The following is a 21690-nucleotide window of genomic DNA, read 5'->3' as shown; positions in this document are numbered from 1 at the left end:
TAATCCTGATATGCTAAACCACATTACTTAGAAGACTTATTATAATATATTCTCTTTAAACTACCAAGGTTGAGGAATGGCATTATCAAAATGTGTGGCTAATGGAAGCTGTATGACTTAATAATATGAATAATCTCCTGATAACTAAGAGAACTAAATGCTTTTCTTATAAAAACTGTATTAGTATTTAGTCAGTCCATTAATGTCTGGCAACACTTAAAGATGTACTGTCACTTACTTGCTTGCTCTTTGACCTTTGTCAATTCGTTTAACCTTTTTGGGCCTAATTTTCTTCATCTATAAAATGGAAACAAAATCATTTCTACTTCATAAAGGTGATATTAAGGAATATGTAAAACAATACATGTCAAAATATCCTATACATATGTGGGATTATTTTTTATTATCTTGCTATGGTTGAAGTGTTAGAGTCACAGTTCATAGAATTTCAGATTACTAGAATCATAACAACAGGATTTATTTTCATTGAGATTTTAGGTTAGTAAGGAAAACGTGGGATCATAAGCTAATAGATGTCTATACATGAAGTACTGTTTTCAAAAATGTAAGGTTTGCAAATAATTGATTTGGCTTAGAAAATCCACATTGCTCGACCCATAATTAGAAGTTTTCATTCATCTTGCTTTAGAAGCCATCTTTCCACCACAGCATATTTCATGCTGTGTTTCTGGCAAAGATTTCATGACTCAATTTGGAGACATTTGAAGATTCACAAAGCCCATTAGTATTTTTAAGATTCTGAGAATCTTAAGAAAGAAACCTGAAACGAATATTTCCCTAACTTACTTGACATGAAAAATCGTTTTAAAGAGAGCATCTATTAACATTCTTTGGGTCTAATATCCCATACAACCTCAAGTTCATGAGCTCCGGAGGTGGACTGCCCTTGTTCAGGTCTCCATTGTGTGACCTTGGGCTAATTACGTAACTCTCTAAACCTCAACACTCTCATCTGTAAAAGGGGGACAATGATATTTACCTCATAAGCTTGTTAAATGAGGTAATATATTTTTAATACATGTTGTTTAATGGGACAGTGTATGTAAATTATGAAATCACATATTTTAAGATAGGTCAAACCCTGACTGTGGTGGGAATGGGAGGTGGGAGCAGACTGGAAGCACTCGTGGGCGAGTGGTCTTCTCTGGCCTTTAACTCCCCAGTGAAGGTGACAGCAGGGCCTCTTCGTAATCGAGTTTCCCCTTACTGTAAAGCATGGGTCCTTGTTCTTCCCCAAGGCAGCCGTATTCCCTCCTGTTCTTAGTCTCTGAACTTAGGGTCACCTGTTCAAATGCGTACATGGACCGGGCAAGGGATGCCCACATGTTAAGGGGCCCAGGGTGAAGGGCAGGGGGAAGTGGTGTGGGTTGCGGGCAGCCTCTTCTCTACAGGACCACGCTGTGGCCTCCTGGAAGCCCAAGGACTTTTATTTTTTAAAGGGTAAGTTAGAAATCTGGAAGATGTAAACTTTCCTGATTTTCCTGTAGACAAATTGTTAAGACTAAAACACAAAGCAGCACACTGTTTGGCCCATGAGCTGTCAGTTTTGCAGCGTCTGTGTATAAAAGCAAAGTCCTAGCGACCTCTGCTAGTGGGCTCCTGGCAGCTGCCCTCTCCCTCCCCTGCCAGCTTGCTCACCTTTTAGCTTTGCTCTGACCTCTGCCCTTTCACCTTGCTAAAAAGAAAGAAAATCCATGTCTTCTGTTCAACCAACGGGTTCCACTGGTTCTGCCTACTGGGCCTCTCTTTCCATCACAGGACTCTTTCTCCAAGTGCTTCCTAACCAGTCATCACCGTTTATTTCATTGTCCACCAGGCTCCAGACTTGCTAGGTTCTTTCGCGTGCAATTCTTTGTGGGGATCCAGCTGCCTCATCTGTGATCCCCAGGCAGCCTGACATTACAGCCTTCAGTTCTGTTTTCATCCTAAGGCCACGCCTGCCTGTTTCTCTACGCCTTTCTCTATATTCACATCATCGCCATAGGCGATCAGCTCTTTGGAACCATTTTCCAGGAATTAATACTCTACGAGAAGGAACCTTTCCTGATAGTCTTTCTTGACAGTTTTAGGTTAGTCCTTACTATGTTGCTCCTTTAGACTTAGACAGCTGGCCCTCCATGTCCCAGCTCCACGGTGATGGGTGTGTTTCTCCGCTTCTCAAGGAACTGCAGCTCAGATACCTTTATAATCCCAAGGCCTGTCACACAGCCTCATCTGTAGGGAGGGGGTGGTAAAAAGCCAAGGAGCTAGAGCCAGCTCCCCTTCTCCCAGGTCCACCAGCCCCAGTTCGGCTGCTTCCTAACTTAACCCGGGGCAACTTTCTTAGCCTCGCTGTGCCTCGGTCTCCTCAGCTCTGATGAGGGGTTGGTGTGAGGATTAACAGAAAGCCCCAAGACAGCACTTGGCAGGTAGCTAGAGCTGCATAAATATTGACCCTTAGTGGTAAAATTAGTATTCATGTGGCAGTTTTGCTGATCAGAGGACAGAGCTCAGAAAACTAGTTTGTCTTTGGCAGTCATCTTCTCTTGAACAATGTAAGAATCATATTTTATTTTGAAGACAGCAAGAACCCCGTAGCTTCGCTTTGGCAGTGCCATGTTTTTCAGAGCCTGCTCAATTTGCACACTGAGTGCGGCTACCTCTGCAGATGCGCTGGAATGCAGCAGCCTCGCTGCAGTGATTCCTTAAGTGTTGGATGAAGCACATTGCAACCTGCCGTATCTGGGAACGCCAGTGGTATCCTGCTAAGAGTCTGGATGCTGAGACTGGACACAGATAAGGAGCAAAATAGCTTATGAAAATAAATGCTGAATATATAACCTTTTGGTAAATCATTTCCAAGTAGATATTTTATTTTTCTCTATTTTATGGATAAGTATGTGTCACTTAGCTTTTTGTGCATAGATGCAGAGCACATTAAAAAATTGAATATTCCATAGATATAAATGAGCTGCTATATTCTAGTGATTAGAAGCGTAAACTTGGATGCCGAGCAGAGATCGTTTCCATCCCCAGCTCCACCCTGCATCGCTGTGTGACTGCACAGTCACTTAACTGCAAGTTACAGTTTCTCCATCTATCAATTGGGAAACCAATATAGGACTTAACTCCTAAGGTAGTTTTTTAAGATTATATATCAAAATGTATGTAAGGTCCTCAGTTCAGTACCTGTCTAAGTGCTCAGTAATGTTAGATAACATATTTGAAGTTGATGGTGCTACTGGACTGGATCTCAGTGCAGGCACATGTGATAGTGAAGAATGTTCATAGATGACCAGTGGCCTTTTACTGAGTGAGAGAAACACATTGCATGAGGTTGGAGCAGTGCCTCCCCATGTTCTGTATGTGTCTAAGTTCTCTGTGGAGCTTTTAGAGGAGACCGATGCCCAGCACTGTTCCTGGAGATGTAGATTCACTTGCCTAGAGTCTCAGGCACCCAGCCAGCCCGGTTGAGAGCCCTTTGGCTCCAGCACAGTGCTCCACAGTTACTGAGGTCATGGCTACCAGCTGTACCTTGGTGTCATCTAGCACAGAAGTGTTCGTTGTTTTAGGAGGGACAGGCTGGGAATGTGAGCATTCATTCAGATCTGTCCCCATCTCTGAGAAAAAGATTCCCAGCATAGCATCTGTTGATATGGATTTGAGTAGGAAATGGGCCTCATGCACTATTCACATGCCTGTTTTACCCCTCAACCCCATATGTGCAGTCCTCATCCCAGTAGACTTTATGTTAGTCAGTGGAAGTGCAGCTTTGTCCGTTGTACTGAAGCTGGCCAGCACTTTAATTTTTTGAGGGAAGAGATATTTTGCTCCACTTTTGCATTTGGCCTATCATGTCTTATGTTATAAACATTTCCAGGCCTTTCCCTTTCTCTAAATTTCAAACTCCTCTTGAAGAATACCTGTGTCTTACTTATTTTAAATTTCCTAACAGCTCATTGCTTTGCACATTGTAAGCTTAGAGTGAAATTCCTGGGAAATGGATTAACCATGAGAAATTACTAAGCAGTCATGGAGATGAGCTGTGAGAATGTATTCTGGTGACATGGTGTAAATTATCCATATCAATCACATATAAAAAACACGTCGATCTAAGAAAATAAATATGAGTGCAACATTACACTTTCACAATAAACCCAGACTTCTGTTCATTGGACCTTCGGGAATGGATGAGGGAATCTTTTGGTGTTAATGCCATTGAATCTTGGGTAAGAAAACCCTACCATTTCATCTTTTTTGACAAAGTTATAAATTAATTTCCTGGACCTTAGAGAAAAGAATACCGTACTTAAATGAAGTTTAGATATCTGAGAGTCACACTAAGGTCGAGTAACAAACAGCAGGAACAAGGGAAAACACTAGAACCAAGTGCTCCTAGACGAGGTGGTCAGCTTTCTGTATTTGAGAGTTGATTGAATATGAGAAGAAATCTTATGTCCCCTCCACAACTTACGTCAGCTTCTCTGAGCACACCTGTGACCACCCTGTTGGATTCTGTGGGGAAAATCACAGAAACACGAGACGTGACTTCTGCTCTCACGAGGTTTGCCTCTGGCCTAAACGCCTCCTCGAGCTGTAGGCAATCCAGGTGCCTGCTGGCATGTCCACTCAGATGCCCTGCGTGTTTCACATTTGACATACTAAACCTCGTTCATCTATACCGTGGCATGTGGAGCTTGAAGGAACCTCGGCTTTACCTCCCAGCGTTTGCTGATGGAATATTGTTGCCAGACCCATTTCTTCTTGCCCCGAGGATCCTATCCCTTTCCACTCCTGCCATTATCCAATCGTCAATTCACATAGCCCCTCACTCTACGATCCTCCCAACAGATCGTGATTGCACCTTGGATTCCCATAGTACTGTGTTTGTACTTCATTCCTTAAATTGGTGTAACCGATGTTTAAATTAAATATTTACATTAATTTAACCCATACTTACTTCCCTATCACTTGGTAAATTTCTTGTGGAAAAAGAGTATCTTACTAATCTTGTGTGCCTTTCGTGTTTCTTTGCACATAGTGTTCTATACATATCTGTTGAATGAATGAGTGAAGAGAAAAGGAAGACTGTCTAAGATGGGTCAATTGATGCCGAAGTGTTTGCAGACAGTACATTTTGTAGATGCTCGTATTTTTATATTGCTGCTCTAGCCTTTTAAAATATGCCATATTTGGCCGGGCGTGGTGGCTCACACCTGTAAGCCCAGCACTTTGGGAGGCCAAAGTGGGAAGACTGCTTGAGCTGAGGAATTTGAGACCAGCCTGGGCAACATGGGAAAACTCCATCTCCACAAAAAAATCAAAAATTAGCCACACATAGTGGTGTATGCTTGTAGTCCCAGCTACTTGGGAGGCTGAGATCAGGGAATCACTTGAGCCCAGGAGGTTGAGGCTGCAGTGAGCCGTGATCACAGCACTGTACTCCAGCCTGTGTGACACAGTGAGACCTTGTCTCCAAAAAACCAGGAAAAAACAAACAAAAAAACCACAAGAAGAAAAAACAAATCTGCCATATTTACTTTGATTGGTTCAAATCTTTAAGAGATACAGCCTCTACTATCACTTATAATATTTTAAATCCCTTGAAAACAGTGGTGTGATCTTACAGTGGAAAATTCACCAACCTGCCAACCCTGAAATAGACTGAGCCTCAGCCCCAGACCCTTTCTTTGTTTATTGGATTTATCTAGTGCCTTTGCTTTAGAGCTGAGAGGACATATGCTATTCACCTGGAGAGATCCCGTATTTCAAAACAACCAGTAGCCAGTAAGAATGGGGAAGACAGCAGACACTGCCTCTGATGTTGACATATCCTGCTTTGTCTCCCCTCGCTTTCCCTTAGGAAAGAAATGTTTCATATTCACAGCACAGTCAGTACTCCTTGCCTGCCACCAGGCCCAGAGCGAGAGAAGCCCAGAAAGGAGGACCTAGCAGGTACCTAGGCCTCTTGAAGTCATAGCTGGTGGCGTGAGGGACCAACCATCCATCACACCGGGCCACACAGCACCTGGTCGCAGCCTGCTCATGGCCCCGCCTCTTAAGGCAATGGGTTCTTCTTCTCTCTCTGCCTCATCTCACAAATCTTCCCTCTGGCCCTCACCCTCCTCCCATCTCTGCTTTCTGCCTTATCTCCTTGTCACAGTACTAGAAAGGGTGAGCCGACCAAAGCCATCCTGAGCACTGCCGTGGTTCTGGTTCATTAGCAGCACACAGAACAAGTGAGGAGGGGTGGACAGAACAGACAGGATCCTGCCAACCGTGAGTGAGTAACAAGCATATCCATGCAAGGTTTTCCAGCTCATGCGAAGCCGTGTCTCTTGGAAGCTTACCCCTATAGCTCCTGCATGAAGGAACTGCCCCTCAGCCTCTGCTGGCACCTTTCCAAACACAGAAGTGCTACGCCGTACCCAGCAAATCTTCACAATGCAAGGACAAAGTGATGCCTGTAAGAGAAGGTGCAGCAGAGAAAGCTAGAGAAAATGTTGCAGAGAAACCCCTCCAACTGAAATGACGAGCCAGTAGTCGTCTTTTTATGCCCATCCTCTTCCACCTCCCTCTCCACAAAAATAAATAAATTAAAGAAATTCAGCACCTGTGGAAAACTCTGCCAAGAGGAAGTGACCTCCTGTGTGGTTTGTCAGATTCAGGTTCTTCACACTTTCCATGGGAACAAAGGCTGTCTACATATTACCTGTCAAGTGAGGACAATGGTGAGACTCTGCAAACCATTTTGAATCCTTGGGTTATTTGGGGAGGAAGTTATTGAAAGAAAACAGCCTGTAGGAAAATGTTTGATTCTATTTTATTCAGGCTCAGGCTGAATTTTCTATGGCATTTCAGGGCAGTGGAGAAGCCTTGGGGACAGGAGGACAGTGGGAGGGTCCTGTGCCAGTCAGAGTGCAGGGCTGTGTCTTCTGGCTCATTGCTATTGCTCAAACACAATTCATGATGGCCCCACAGGGTAGCAGGTGGCTGGACACACAGCACTAAATCCCTGGCTAAGGATCTGTGAAAGGAGTATTTCCATGTGGCAGGCATGGGAACAGGCCCCTCCAGTCCTGTTCCGTACTCCTTCACCCTTCCTGACATTCATTCCCAGGTCCCTCACCTGGCTGGAGTTCTCTTCTGACATGCTGAGTATTTTTTGAGAATGAAAGGGAAAGAAACTTGAAGGCATTAGGCCTAGGATCTTTTCTTTGCAGGGACGGAGATCCTTCAGTGTAGGGCATAGTACTTGGAGAGTGTTTTCTTGTTGAGTATTACGAGAGGAGAGTTGGTACCTTTGAAGTTTCCCTCAATGAGCGGAGGATTCGTGCCTGAAGCACCTTTGTTATTCCCTGAGCAACTTATCAACAGCTTTGTTCCTGCAGTTCTTTGTTTAAATTTATGTTGTGGATTGGTTTTTCTGTGTTTTCTTTCTGTACTTTATTAGAATCTGGTGTGATAACAGGGGTAGAGACCACAGTCTTCTTGATAAATTTGTTTCTCCCTTCCTTCTTTGCCATATCAGTGAGGTCCAGGCAGGAGACAGAAACCATGCCATTTGTTTGGTTTTTAATACAGAGAATTTAAACTAAAGATGTGTTAGCCTTTGAGGGAGGTGATTAAGAAGTCAAGAGGAGAATGTGGAGGTGTCATGGAGGTAGATGACAGAAAGCGTCTCCCCACTCTGGGGCTGAGGGAACAATTGAAGAGGCTGGAATTAATGAAACTTAAAACCTCAGTGGAGGGTCCTTCAGAGCTAAGGCCCAGACCCTCAAAGAGGAGGACAAGCCAAGCAGGTGTCTCTGAGCTCAGAGGAGGGAGCCGTGGGGCTGGGACCCACCTCCAAGGAGAGGGGCTGCACTGGCAGCTCTGACGGAGGGTGCGATGAGGCTGATGCTGTGATGTTGGGAAAACTGTGATGTGAATGAAGCCTCTGCTCCTGGCTGCCAGTGTGTAGGAGCCATGTTGCTGAGCCCCTGACAGGAACAGGAAGCCAGCGGAATGGAGCCAGCCCCTTCTCCTCTGTCCGGCCAGCAGCCTTCCTCCAGGGCCAACTGGAGGCGCTTCCCAGGGAGCCGCTGGCCAGGCTGAAGTGCATTGAAGTGCAGTTTGCAGAGTCCAGCCCAGTCTCCCACAGCAGAGTGCGGGAAGCAGGTTTAGAGCTGAGAGGCCACAGCTTAATTACTGCTTTGTTAGCCCAGAGCAAAGCCAAAGGCCCTTTCTGTCCTGTAACTTTGAGCCCTGCACTTTTCTCTTGTTGTTTCTTCCTCTCTAGCTCTGAGTTTGACCCTTTAGCTCTTCAGAGAAAAGGTCTAAAAGACCCTCAGCATTTCCAAGTGTCCATTTTATAATCCCTTCATGCCTTCTGCCTAGGAGGTCTACCCCTTAATCCTTTGACGTGTACCTAAGGGGAAATGGCGTCTCAGCTGAACCGCCAATCATGCGCTCCTTCTGTGGGCATTTCTCCGATGGCCCTTCCTCCCATTTCCTGCGTCCTGGTACCGCAGCCAGATCAAGGCTGGTGAAACCAGAAATCATGAAAGAGAGCCACAGACTTTCTAATTCAAGTCCACAGATGTTGGTTATTTCCGCTGTGTGCCAGGCACTGTGGTTAATAGAACGAGGGAGAAAATGTGATCCCTGCCCTTACCACTTGCCATCAGCTGACACAAATGTAAACAGAAATGTAAACTCTTCCCCAGGTTACAGACTGGGATGGTCGTTGCCACAGCTTGAGGAGGTGGGAGAAGCAGATAGATCTGAACTGAATTGTGGTTGGCCATGAATGGAAGAGCAATAAAATAATAAACACATCTATATTTACTATATGCTTTACCAATACCGACACCTTTAATCCTCACTGGTAACGCCATGACAGATGACTGCAATGATCCCCCTTTTGTGGATGGGACATTGAGCGATTAAGGAAACGCCAAAGATCACAAAAGCTAGCAAGTAGCAGAGCTGAGTTGTAGCGGCTGAGTGACCTCCCCCTTAGACTTCGTTTGAAGATGAGATAAAGTAACAGTGCCTGGCAAGAGAAAGCGGGTAGTTAATTATACCTTACCTTGCATGGAGTTTTGTAATTTATAAGGGTTTTAAATATGTTACCCTATTTAATTTTCATAATAATTCGATGAGGTAAGGATGTTAGTCTTATTTTGTAGGAGTCTACTGAAGCTAAAATAGGAATAGAGATGGTCTCTAAGAGACAGGAGAGGCGCCACCACCATTATACGTTCAGCATATTCAGGGAGGCCGTCAGGAAAAGGTGATGCTTTGTTGGGTGTGCTGTGATTTATGGCTGAACAGGAGATTTGGGAGTCACACACACGATAGTTTTTGGAGAAAAGAAGACTAAATTTGGTTTCCTGGCTAGTGCTATGTATGGAACCATTATCATTCATTTTGCATAAGGGAAATTAATCATTAAAGGGCTTAGAATGTTAGCTCTTAATTGATGATTTTACTTGTTCATAGCCTCTGCGACATTGCATAGAATTTATTTGATGAAACACTAAAAAGCTACTTTTCCAGATATCAAATAGTTAATATTCTTAAACCAGCAAGAAGCCCGTGGTCATTTTGAGAAACAGGAATAGTGATTTGAGCGGAGGTGAGATATGAGGTAGCCTGCAAGTCGGATGTGAATGCCCCTGCCAGGTTCTCTTCTGGCCTCTGGTAACCAGTGGAATCCAAAATGTGGGTTGCACTTGGTCTTTTCTGTTTACAGTGTAGGAAGGACAAACACACTTATAATCTTTGTCAGGTTTCCCCTGCCTAACTTGGTTAAATCCAGCAGGTCTCAGAGGTACCTGACAATGGCCCAGGGTTTTCACGGTCCCCCTCATGACACACTGTGGGACAGTTTTGGTCAGATGACAGTGTGTGAGGTGCTGAGCACCCACTTTTGCAGATGAGGAAACCTGGATGCAGAAAGCTGACAGTTTGTGCCTGGTCAGGGAGAAGCAGGCCCGGCCCTGGCACTGCTGCCCTAGACGGTAAGCAGCTGCTCCAGAAAGCGCTCGGTACCTTCTTCTTCTCCCTGCTGAGTTTGGCATTTGACCCAGCGGATGGCCAACGACTTGTAAATATTCACCCGTGTTTTGTTATTTGAATGTGCTGATCAGACTGAGACTTTTACTTGCTGGATGGAAGGTGTGGCTGTCTCTGGGAAGGGGAGAGTGACCTGACCCCTTGAGGGCTTTGAGCCATGTTTGCCAAGACGGCTGGGTCTGCTTCTGCTCCTGGTGCACAGTGCCACATTTTGCACTTGCCACGTCTAAAATTCCCTTTCCCCTCTGGCCTATGAGCTCTTGGGAAGCAGGGAGGAAGTCTGAGTGGCTGAAGCAGCCATCGCAGGCAAGACACATCGCAGCGCCTGACGTTCTTCCTCTGGTCTGATGTTTGAGTTCTGCAGGCCACCGCCAGAGCTCGGAGCCAGCCATTTCTCCAGCAGCACTCCGTATTCATCACTCTGCTAAGCAAGGCATCACAGCGGCCCCCTGTGAACTTTGGTGTAGACTTTGTTGAACTCATTTGAATTTGGTACGAAAGAAAATAACATTTCACATTTCTCCCTAATGTGGAGAAATTGAACTCATTGTCTTTTTTGTTGAAGTATACTCTAATATTAACAGGTGGAATTTTATTTTAAATATAGAAAAGCCAATTTTTAAAAACATGCAAATGCATAAACTGTAGCCAATGTTTCCTTCCATTACATAATTTCTCTAGGTAATCACTAACATTGATGTCCTTTTTCCTTTAATTTTCTTTATCTAGTACTTGATATTTAGAAAATATATGCTGTGTTTAAATTATACAACATCATAATACAGTAGCTACCCATGAAGCCACCACCTGACCTGTGATAAATCTTACAGTCCTTGGAGTCACCATGAGTTTTCTTCTCCATCCTATCTCCCTGCCGCCCCTTTCCTTGCCCAGAGCAACTGTGATATTTTCTCTTAAAAAGTTAGTTGAAAGATGGGGCAAGAAGGCTCATGCCTGTAAACCTAGCACTTCGGGAAGCCAAGGTGGGAGGATTGCTTGAGGCCAAAAGTTCAAGATGAGGCAAGGCAGCATAGTAAGACCCCGTCTCTGCAAAAATAATTAGTCAGGCATGGTGGTACCTGCCTGTAGTTCCTGCTGCTCTGGAGGCTGAGGCTGTAGGATCACTTGAGCCCAGCAAGTCAAGGCTGCAGTGAGCTATGACTGTACCACTGCACTCCAGCCTGGACGACAGAGGGAGACCTTGTCTCCAAAATAAATAAGTAAATAAATAAATAAGTAAATAAATAAATAAATAACTGGTCATGTTTAGCTTTCTTGTCTTCTCTCCATTTCTACCCTGTAATTGAGAGTTGATGTGAGACTTTTCTGGAAGTATCAATCAATAAATGTTTTCAGAAGTCATCAACTCAACATAGCCACTTTCTCTGGGTATTTCTGTCACCAAAAGGGATAGAGAACAATGCTTCCAACACAGGCATAGGATGAATGTCTACTGGGGGACTGGGGTCACTGCAGAGGAACAACAGAAACAGTGTTCATTCTTTGGCACTGTGGAGGTCAGGAAGAAATCTAAAACATGTAGTATCAAAGCATCTGGCCCCAAAGGACCACTAGACCAGGACAGAGGGTTAGGGGCAGGGTGAGGAAGAAAGGAGGAAGGTCAGATTCAAGGGGGTCCAGTCTATAAAAGGCCTTTCTTCTGTGAGATTTGGAAGTTTGACATTTACTCCAATTTTGAACAAGTCATTGGAAATCAACGTCTTAAGTTCTTTGGGTTCATTTTGATTTGTTCCTTTTCCCCTGTACACTGCAACAGTCAGAAGGCCAGCTCTGTGTGGATTCAGGCAAATTCAAGTGACTTCGCTAGCTGGGCTTCAGTTTTACCTTGCAGCATATACAGTCCCTGTCAGAATGAGGGCCTTGCAGAGACTGAGATGTTGTAAAATTAACAAGAAACTGTGAGCCAGCTCTGAGAGTTCATCCTCTAAGTATATTTGAGGTTAAATTCAAGGTTAGGGGTTCACAGACCTAGCTCCCATTATGTGTGTTTTCACCTAGCATCTCCACTCATTTTAAATGAGGCAAATGGAAGGCCACAGTAAGCATGATGAACTGGGAGAAATTATCATCAAAACCGTACGTGAGTTCACTTAAAGTATGTGCTGGTACAAGACCATGACGATACAGAGAAGAAATGGAATGGAAGATCTACACAGATGGGCAAACCTCCTGCAAATATTTTACCTCTGAGAGGAAAAATAGAGTGTGACAGTAATGCCGCCTCCAGAAAGACTAGTTATTTAACCGAAAAAAAAAATGGATGTAAAAGTTGAAGTGTTTGGTAAGTTCTGAAGATGAGATAGAGAGGCAGAATAGAAAAGAGACGTTCCCTGTATTTCTTCTATCAATATATTTATTCATTTTTTGTTTTCATAAAAACGTTTGCAAGATTAATTTACATGCTGTACAATTCACCCATTTAAGGTCTGTAATTCAGTGGTGTTTTTCAGTATATTCACAGATACGTGATCTCCACAGTCTATTTTAGAACATTTTCATCACCCCACAAGATACTGTACTTTTGGCATTTTTATTCTGTATAAAATACCTGGCCAGATGTTCAAAGGTAGTGAAATGTTATGAACTCTGGGCTGAGGCCTCCACCTCCTCTGCAAGTCCTTCCCTAACCAGAGGCACATGCGGTATTTTATTTAATGAAGATTTCTGAGGTCTGCTGCTTTGTGTGTGTGTGTGTGTGTGTGTGTGTGTGTGTGTGTGTGTGTATGTGTGTGTGTGTGTGTGTGTGAGAAAAACCACTAAGTTCAGGCAGGGGCCTTGAAACCTTGCTCCAGACCCCTAAGTCCCCATGAACCATGAAGATTTTGGAGCCACATGCAATGCAAATGGGCTCTTACTGTCCTGTCTAACCAGAGTAGCACACTGTAGCTCCATTTTCCAAATGCATGATCTGTTTAAGTGAAGCATTCTAGAGCTTTAAGGCAAATGTGAAAGGATTCAAAAAGACTTAAAACTCTGTTTCTGTCCTCAAGGAATTCACTAGATAGTTGGGGAACCATGATATTGAAACATCAAAAGTTAATTGAATACAAGGTTACCAAAATGATTGTTCCATATGATTTCATTATAGAAATACAGAAATTCTGTCAAAAGTTAAGTACAAATATGGGAACCAGTACAATTTAGAGGGATGTTTAGAACTTGGTGAGTCTCGTGTGGTTTCTTAATGAAGTAACAGAACAAAAGTTGCCTGAGTGGGGACTGTGCCTAACTCTGGCCAACACAGTATGCTCCTGGTACTCAGTGAAATTGAGTAAGAATAAAAACAAAATATTGGAACAAAGCGAGAAAATCTGTAAATATCAAGGCAGCATGAAATCAGAAGTTAAAACAACCTGAATTCATAAAATACCAAACTCACCAGCCAAATTTGATAATCAGTTTTTATTAAAAAATGAATAGATGGAATTAAAAGTAAGGGCCATCAAACATTTAGATGTAAAACGAAGTAACTGATAGTACATGCTATTTTTTATAGGTAAAGCTGATTTTTAAGTTAATTTAGATAAGAACACAATCGCATGGGCTATAAACAGACTGGAAGTACTTATGACTCAAGATAATTAATCTAAAAGCTAGATTAATCATCTGGAAAGGAAATGTCATGGAAGGCACCATAGGGATAAATGTTGGATTTGGTCTTATTTACATAATTGTTAATTAGGCTGAATAGACTACTTCTGGAAACAGTAGTAGAAACTTGGACTAAATGTTTGTATGCCCCCCAAATTCATACTTTGAGATCCAACCACCAGGGTATTAGGAAGTGGGGCTTTAGAGGGGTGATTAGGTCATGAGAGTGGGTCTCTCAGGAATGGGATTAGTGCCATTAGAGGAAGAGACAGGAGAGCTTGCAGCTCTCTCTCCCCCCGCCATGTGAAGATACAGCAAGAAACCTGCTATCTCTAAACCAGGAAGAGAGCCTTCAAGCACCCAACCATGCTGGTACCCTGTGGCCTCCAGAACAGTGAGAAGTAAATGTTTGTTGTTCAAGCCACCAAGTCTGTGGTATTTTTGTTACAGCAGCCCGAGCTACAGCAGAGCCCTTGGTTTTAAATGGGAGGCCTTGGGGCCGGGCTCGGTGGTTCACGCCTATAATCCCAGCATTTTGGGAGGCTGAGGCAGGTGGATCACCCGAGGTCGGGAGTTCGAGACCAGCCTGACCAACATGGAGAAACCCTGTCTCTACTAAAAATACAAAAAAATTAGCCAAGGGTGGTGGTGGGCACCTGTAATCCCAGCTACTCGGGAGGCTGAGGCAGGAGAATCACTTGAACTTGGGAGGTGGAGGTTGCAGTGAGCCCAGATCGCACCATTGCACTCCAGTCTGGGCAACAAGAGTGAAACTCTATCACAAAAAAAACAAAGGGGGGGTGGCAGGGAGGCCTCAAATTACAGGGGTTAACAGCACAGCCTGGCCTTAGTAGACCTACATTTGACCTTGGCTCTGTCACTTACTGGCTGTTGGACCTTAGATAGCTTAGTTAAGGTCTCTAAGTCTCAGTGTCCTTGTGGACACATGGAGTGGTAATGGTGGCTATCTCGTGGGGTTGTGCTGTGTGTTAATGAGATAATGCACATGAAGAGGCTGGCACAGTCTCTGGCACACAGCACCCCACAAACAGTGACCATTGGTAATCATATAATCACAATCAGAATCAGGGGATGTGTGTTCTGATCTAGAAAGAGAACAAGTGCCAAAGAAGCTGCAAAGTGGTTCTTTAACTAAACGTGGCCATGGTTCGAAGCTGACTGAAGGTCACCTTGGCAATGTCATAACTGTGGAGAACTTGTGGAGAAAACAGAGACCCTCCCCTGTTTGACACTCTTTCCAAATAATTTCTGAGCTGAGAAAGAAAACCAAAAAACATAATAACTTAGCCTAAAGGGAAGGAAACCAGAGAATGACTTAATAATGATTGACTAGCACGGAAAAATTTGCAAATGGAGAATGATAATATTACCCTGTTTCAGTAACACTAAAAAGGAGAAGAGAGTTTTAAGGTAAGGGGAAGATTTTGGTGCAGAAAGAAACTTTACTGAAATAATGGTGCTGCGGTACTGGGTTGTATTAACAATTGATAATGTATTATTAGCCTTCTTGAGAATGTTTATGAACAGATTCGTGGGAGCTGAAAAATTTTTATTCAATCATGGAATGATAAAAGGGAACCTCCGGCCAGGCACAGTGGCCCACACCTGTAATCTCAGCACTTTGGGAGGCTGAGGTGGGTGGATCATGAGGTCAAGAGATCGAGACCATCCTGGCCAACATGGCAAAACCCCATCTCTACTAAAAATACAAAAATTAGCTGAGCATGGTGGTGGCCACCTGTAGTCCCAGCTACTCGGGAGGCTGAGGCAGGAGAATTGCTTGAACCCAGGAGGCAGAGGTTACAGTGAGCCGAGATCATGCCACTGCACTCCAGCCTGGCAACAGAACGAGACTCCGTCTCAAAAAAAAGGGAACCTCCCAGGGTTTTAACCTTGGAAGGTGCATGGAGACATTTGTGTTTCAGATATGGGGGCTAGGCCCAGAGCAGAGGACAGTTAGGATGCAGTAGCATTGTTAAACCAGAATCCCACTTTTTCCCCTTCCCCTCCCCAGTCCCCTTTGGCAAGCTTATAATTTAAAACGGGGTCATGGACAACTGTGAAACTTGTTTATCTGTTGAACTCTCCAAATCAGTGTTTTGTCCGGACCACTATGACGTCTGTGCTTTGTGAATGTTCTTTCATGTCATCTTCACCACAGTATGCTGCCACAGGTGCTGTCTCCATTTTATAGATGAAGAAACTGAGGCATATTGGCCTCAGTCATGTGTCAAGCCCACGGCACACCAGTCAGGGCCAAGGCCTGACCGATTTCAGCTGGTAAAGATACAAGGGGCCACTCTATTTTTTATCGTTTTATTTTTTGACACAGGGTCTCGCTCTGTTGCCCAGGCTGTAGTGCAGTGGTGCAATCTTGGCTCACTGTAACCTCTGCTTCCTGGGCTCAAACAATCCTCTAACCTCAGCCTCCCAAGAAGCTGGGACTACAGGCATGGACCAACATGCCCAGTTAATTTTTGTATTTTTTTGTTAAAATGGTTTTCACCATGTTGGCCAGGCTAGGAGCCTCTGTAGATTTAGACAGCTTATTACTTACGTAGATGCAGAAAGAAGAGTAGCCAAAGGTACCAGCTCCCACACATCGTAAAAGGAGGATCCTGAAACAAAGGGAGGGTATGTTAGTTTAGCAGGGCGGTCATAAACAGGTACCATAGCCAGGGTGGCGTAAACAACAGAAACTTACTGTGTCTCAGTTCTGGAGGCTGGAAGTCTAAGATCAAGGTGTCGGCAGGGTTGATTCCTTCTGAGGATCTGTTTTGTGCCTCCTTCACCTCCAGTGGTTTGCGGGCAAGCTATGGCATTCCCGGGCTTGCAGGAGCATTTTCCCAGCCTCTGGCTTCATCTGCATGTGGTGTGCTCCCTGTGTGCCTGCCTGTGTCCAGATCTCCCCCGTTTGATAAGGATACCAGTCACATTGCATTAGAGTCTGCTCCAGTGATTTCATTTTAAATGTATTACCTCTGTAAAGATCCTGTCTCCAAGTAAGCTCGTATTCTGAGGTACTGGGGTTTCAGACTCCCACATATCTATTTTTTGCGGGGAACACAAGTCAATCCGTAATAGAGCAGGTGATTGCAATGCCAGCTGTGACATAGCCCATTGCAGAGAAGGCAGTTAAAGGCCGCAGCTAAGACGTTTTGTATTCTATGGTACTATTCCAAGGAGGGGAGCCAGAAAGCCTCATACGCCTTCAGAACCTGGAAGGTGAGGAGAGACTGCCTCATGACAGTCTCCCAGGGAAGTAGGGAGATGGGCAGGAGATGGCTCCTGGTAGCTCCTTAAAGGCCTGGAACACCAGAGGATCACAAGGCATTTATCCTTTCAAGACACAGATGAGCTGTGGTTCAAGTCTTTGTTTGGTGGCTTATGCAGCTATGTGCAAGGTTGCCGGGGGCCCTGGCAGAGCCGTTCCTCTGTCATCGGTCATAGGACAGGGCAGATTCTAAGCCAGGTCTGCCACACTCCCATCTACACTCCCTGAGGCTTGCTGTTTCCCTGGACACCAATTCTTATGTTGACTGGTTGCTGACGTTTTGTTGATGTCTTGGAGTCATAGGTCAGTTTCCCCCAGAAAGCAAACTCTGAGGCAGAGATGAACATGCCTGAAGCTCATTAGCAGGTGCTCGCAGGATCAACACCTGTGGAAAGGCAGGGGTGGCAGCCGGAATGGGTAGGGGAGGAGGTGGGCTGCCGTGCACTCACTACCAGGCCCTCAGCTGACCCCAGGCAGCTCTGACACTGTGGAATTGTCTGAGCTGCAGGGAGGGGTTTCTCTTCTAGCCCATAAAAGGCAGACTTTTGTTATTGAAATAAATATGCTGTATTGCTAGTAGTTACCACAAGACAAACAATGGTTGCCTTCATGTATGCTTTTATCATTAAGTATATGTTCTTAACAGTATCAAGGTATACACAGTATATGTACATACATGTATAGATCATGTTAGTAAAGTATGATTTTGGTATTTTTTAACTCACTTAAGACAGTCATCACAGCTGTCTATATTTGAACTGCATGACACAATTTTGAGTCTGGGTCACAGACCAGATCCTTATTCTGGTCATTGAATGACTTTATTGGGTTTGTGAATCCTGAAAGTTCTATATGAAAATCTGTGTTTAAGAAGATATATACATTTCTGGAACAAGAATTTGAATCTGTTTTCATATTCTCAGGGAGACCTGTGTCCTGCTCCCCGACAAAGTTAAGAACCATTGTGTAAAGAAACAGAGTCATGTTGTGGTTGCTTTGTAGGCTGCACTTTGCCTGCTCCAAACACACAGCAGTGATAGATCAAAATCTAAAAAGGGAAAATGAAAAAGTCATAATCATGCCCCCTACTCCCCTAAAAAAGATATATCACTATAGACAAGAGACACACACAAAGCAGAGTGTGAAACGTTGGACACTGTGGGCTGCAGGATCACAAGCCGGGAGGTGGAAACAGAGGCTGAGCTCTGGTGGCAGTAAGACTAAATGTGCCAGGCCAGAGCATGTGCTCTGCTTGAAAGCGGGCAGGGTAGTGGTCCTGTCCTCTGACCTAGAAGGGAGGTCCAAATCACTGCCCGCCATAACCTCTAGCCTATAGAAAGCTTTGATCCTGGGAAGAGCAGAGGACAGAGACAAGGCCTCCTTCTCAGGAACTGAGCCAAGTACCCCCATGTCATCATCAGCCATATCACCATTGGGTAGAAACCCAGACCACCATGTCAACTCTATTCTGTGTGAGGGGTTCAAGCAGAGGAACCATAAAAACTTCTGAGCAGGGAGGGTGATCAGCAAGAGAACATTCACAATTATCCCCTGTACAGGCCAAGCCTACACACCCAAATTCCACGCCACGTGAGGAACTCTGACCTTGGGGTGTCAGCCATCCAAATCAACAATCAGAATGTGAATTCACTGAGAGTAAAGGAAAATTTAAAAAGCTATCTTGAAAAAAAAATGTGTGATGCCCTCAAAGAGACCATTGGATAAATAATAACCATTAAAAAAAAAAGGAAAATTCTGAATAAGAGGCAAAAACTGGCAGAAATGAAGGGTAAGTAGATAAGGGAAAGAATTAGAATCTCAGAAATGAGTGATAGATTCATTAAAATAAAGAAGGAAAAGCAGATGAGACTAGTAGACTCAGTTGACAGGAGAATTAGTTAAGAAGCTGTTACTGAAGAATTCACCCAGAATGCGGCACAGACACACACAGAATAAAACCTAAACTAGGTCAGTTAAGAGGAAAGGAAGATAGATTCAGAAGCTCCACAGTATTGATTGTTGCAGATCCGGGAGAGAATGAAAGGAATGGCAGAGAAGTAGTGCTGGAATTTTTCAGAATTGGAACAAGACGAGAACCGTCTGATTGAGAGCGCTCTCAGAGTACTGAGCAGCATGAAGAAGGATAAATGCAGACCCAGCCTCATCAGAGTCAAATTGCAGAGCCTGGGGGATAAAGATTCACGGCTTCCAAACTGCCTGGAAGGAAAGACAGATTACCTGTGAGGAAGTAGCACTGACTGACAGCAGACTCGTCACCATTACTAATAGGCAGCAGGGAAATTGTCAGAGTGCTTAGGGAAGACAAACATGAAGCTAGAATTTTGTGTCCTACCAAATTATTAAAGTGTGAGGGGTTTCAGACATGTAAATACTGAGAGAGTTTGCCTCCTGTGGACTTGCACTGCCAAAAAAACTGTACTTATCTGAGAGATACTTATCTGAGAGATACTTATCTGAGAGAGCAGAAGTGAAAAAGAAGGAAGGGTGTTAGGACTAGGAAAGGCCTAAGATTTTACCTCAGGTTGGTTTTTTTTTTTTTTTTTTTTTTTTTTAACCTCAGTGCAGGTTAACAAGGTACCACTGCACTTTCATAGATGCAGGCAGAAAGACAAGAGACTCCTGCCTCAAAGACCAAGGACTTTGTTACTCAGCGCAGAGGCAGCATGAGTCCTCTTAGCATTGGCTCTTCTAGTTTCCCAGTTCAATAGCGGGGAGGTGGAGCAGCTCTGCATGCTGTGCACACACTGGGCTGGGGCATAGCTGAAAAGCCTGAAGCTTGGGCTCCTTCCAGTATTTCATTTGTCCGTTTACATGTGTTTGTTTTTATCCCAGTCTTTTAAAGGGGCTGCTAGTAAACCTGCCCAGTCTTTGTCCCTGAGGAAGACATTATGTTTATCATTCCGGGGAGGGAACAACCTACTTTCTGCTCCAGAGGGAGAGTCTCACCATCTTCCAGTGCTATTCGGTGTACAGGCCACCACGAGTTTTATGAAAACTCCGTAGAGCACTGTCCTCCAGCAAAGAGGTGGAATACAAGAAAAACATACGGAATTTTAAAATATTTTTAACTTAAAATTAGCTGTTGAGTTTATTGTTTTACCTGTGATTTTGTTTAGAAGATGAAACTCTAGGTAAGAATAACCAGGAAGACGGACTGCTAGGGAAAATGAAGCTTCCTGTCTTTTGTAGGAGTTGAATAGAGACACTAAATAATTTTGTGCTTGGAACAATCTATTAAAGGAATATATAAATATATATATAAAAAAATATATATATAATATAAATATAAATATTATATATACATATATTTCTTAAAGAAGAGAAATCCAATTTACTGTTTACACCAGAGGGAAAAATGTTAGAATGTTTTGAAAATCAAGCATCTACTAGGAGGCAGAAAAGGAGAAAATTTATGAAAAGAGGAAGACTGGTTAGCAGAAAACACAAATGAAGATGATAGAAATAAAATATATTGGTTATCACAGTGAATATAGATTAAAGTGACCTGTTAAAAATCTGAAGCCACTCAGTCATCATGACCTTGTTCCAACATCTCAAGCAGGAAGGACGGGTTGAAAAGCTGTCCCCACTGAGGTCTGATGTTTAGTCTCCGCAGAATTGCCACAACATGTCATTGGTGAAAGTGAGCTCATGCCCACTCCTCGCCTGGCCAATGGTGTAAATAACCATCACTGGTTTATGCTAGTCTCGATTAACAAGTCATGACTTTCATTTCCTGGGACTGAGGAGGGACCTTTCCGAGAGATCAAGTGGGAGATATTATTATCTTCTTGATAGATCAAGAAAATCAAGCAGATAAAAGAAAGGATATAGAAGATTTGAATAATACAATAAAGAAGTGTGACCACACCAGAATGAGAGGTAATATACTTTTCAGGCACCCCGAGAACATTGATTATATCGCTACTTTCTACTTGGGCATGGAATTTTTTTTCTTTTTCGTTTGCAAATATATGAATTTTGTGACTTTTAATGAATATCTTTTTATTGTGAGCTTCAAGTGTAATTGCATTGATGTCAGAAAAGTTAGTATTACTCATTATTGGAACTTTGTTGTAACTTGCTTTTTAACCTCAAATATAAGGATATTGTTTCAAGCCCGTTGGAAGTAGCTACAGTGCAATAAATGTAAGGGTAAGAAGAGAGTGTTATAGGAGTGTTTAGCATCAGTTTGCACATGTCCAAGTCGTATGCCTGGTAGGAAAACTTTAAATTTGGGATCACACATTTTTGCCTATGCCATTTCTATTGATTAGGTACATAGCTATTTCTTGTTTACTACCTTGGTTAGACCTGTGAGGAGACAGAGCACTGCTAATGGTGGGTACCTAGTTATCAGTTTAAGTTTTCTGTTTTGAGTGAAATATCCATTTGATCAAAGTTTCCAAGTTCATTATTATTAAATCATTCAAAATATTCACCTATGACTTTTAAAGTCTCTACTGTATCTGTAGTGGTTTTTTTTGAGAATTAAATCATTTATTGATTACACATGATAATGAATGATACACAAACTTCATTCCCATCTATAATTTTATCTGGTACCAGATTCAATTTAGATATACTGCATAGGATGGGCCAACAATCATTTGTATAACCAGTAAATCCTTGATTTTGCTTGGGTAATCCCTTTTAATGGTGAACTTCAGGTCACAATAGTAACTATCAGTTCAACTACA

At 43.4% G+C, this 21690-nt stretch overlaps 1 protein-coding gene across 7 annotated transcripts in view; it reads left to right on the top strand.

Moving 5' to 3' along the window:
• Positions 1-21690, top strand: part of LOC105487359 (phenylalanyl-tRNA synthetase 2, mitochondrial) — a 519529-nt gene that overhangs the window by 340965 nt on the left and 156874 nt on the right. The window lies entirely within an intron of this gene.

Source organism: Macaca nemestrina, chromosome 5 (assembly GCF_043159975.1).
Source record: "Macaca nemestrina isolate mMacNem1 chromosome 5, mMacNem.hap1, whole genome shotgun sequence".
Lineage (NCBI taxonomy): Eukaryota > Metazoa > Chordata > Mammalia > Primates > Cercopithecidae > Macaca > Macaca nemestrina.
Note: the sequence above shows the minus strand (reverse complement) of the source record. Positions and strands in the feature narration are given on the sequence as shown.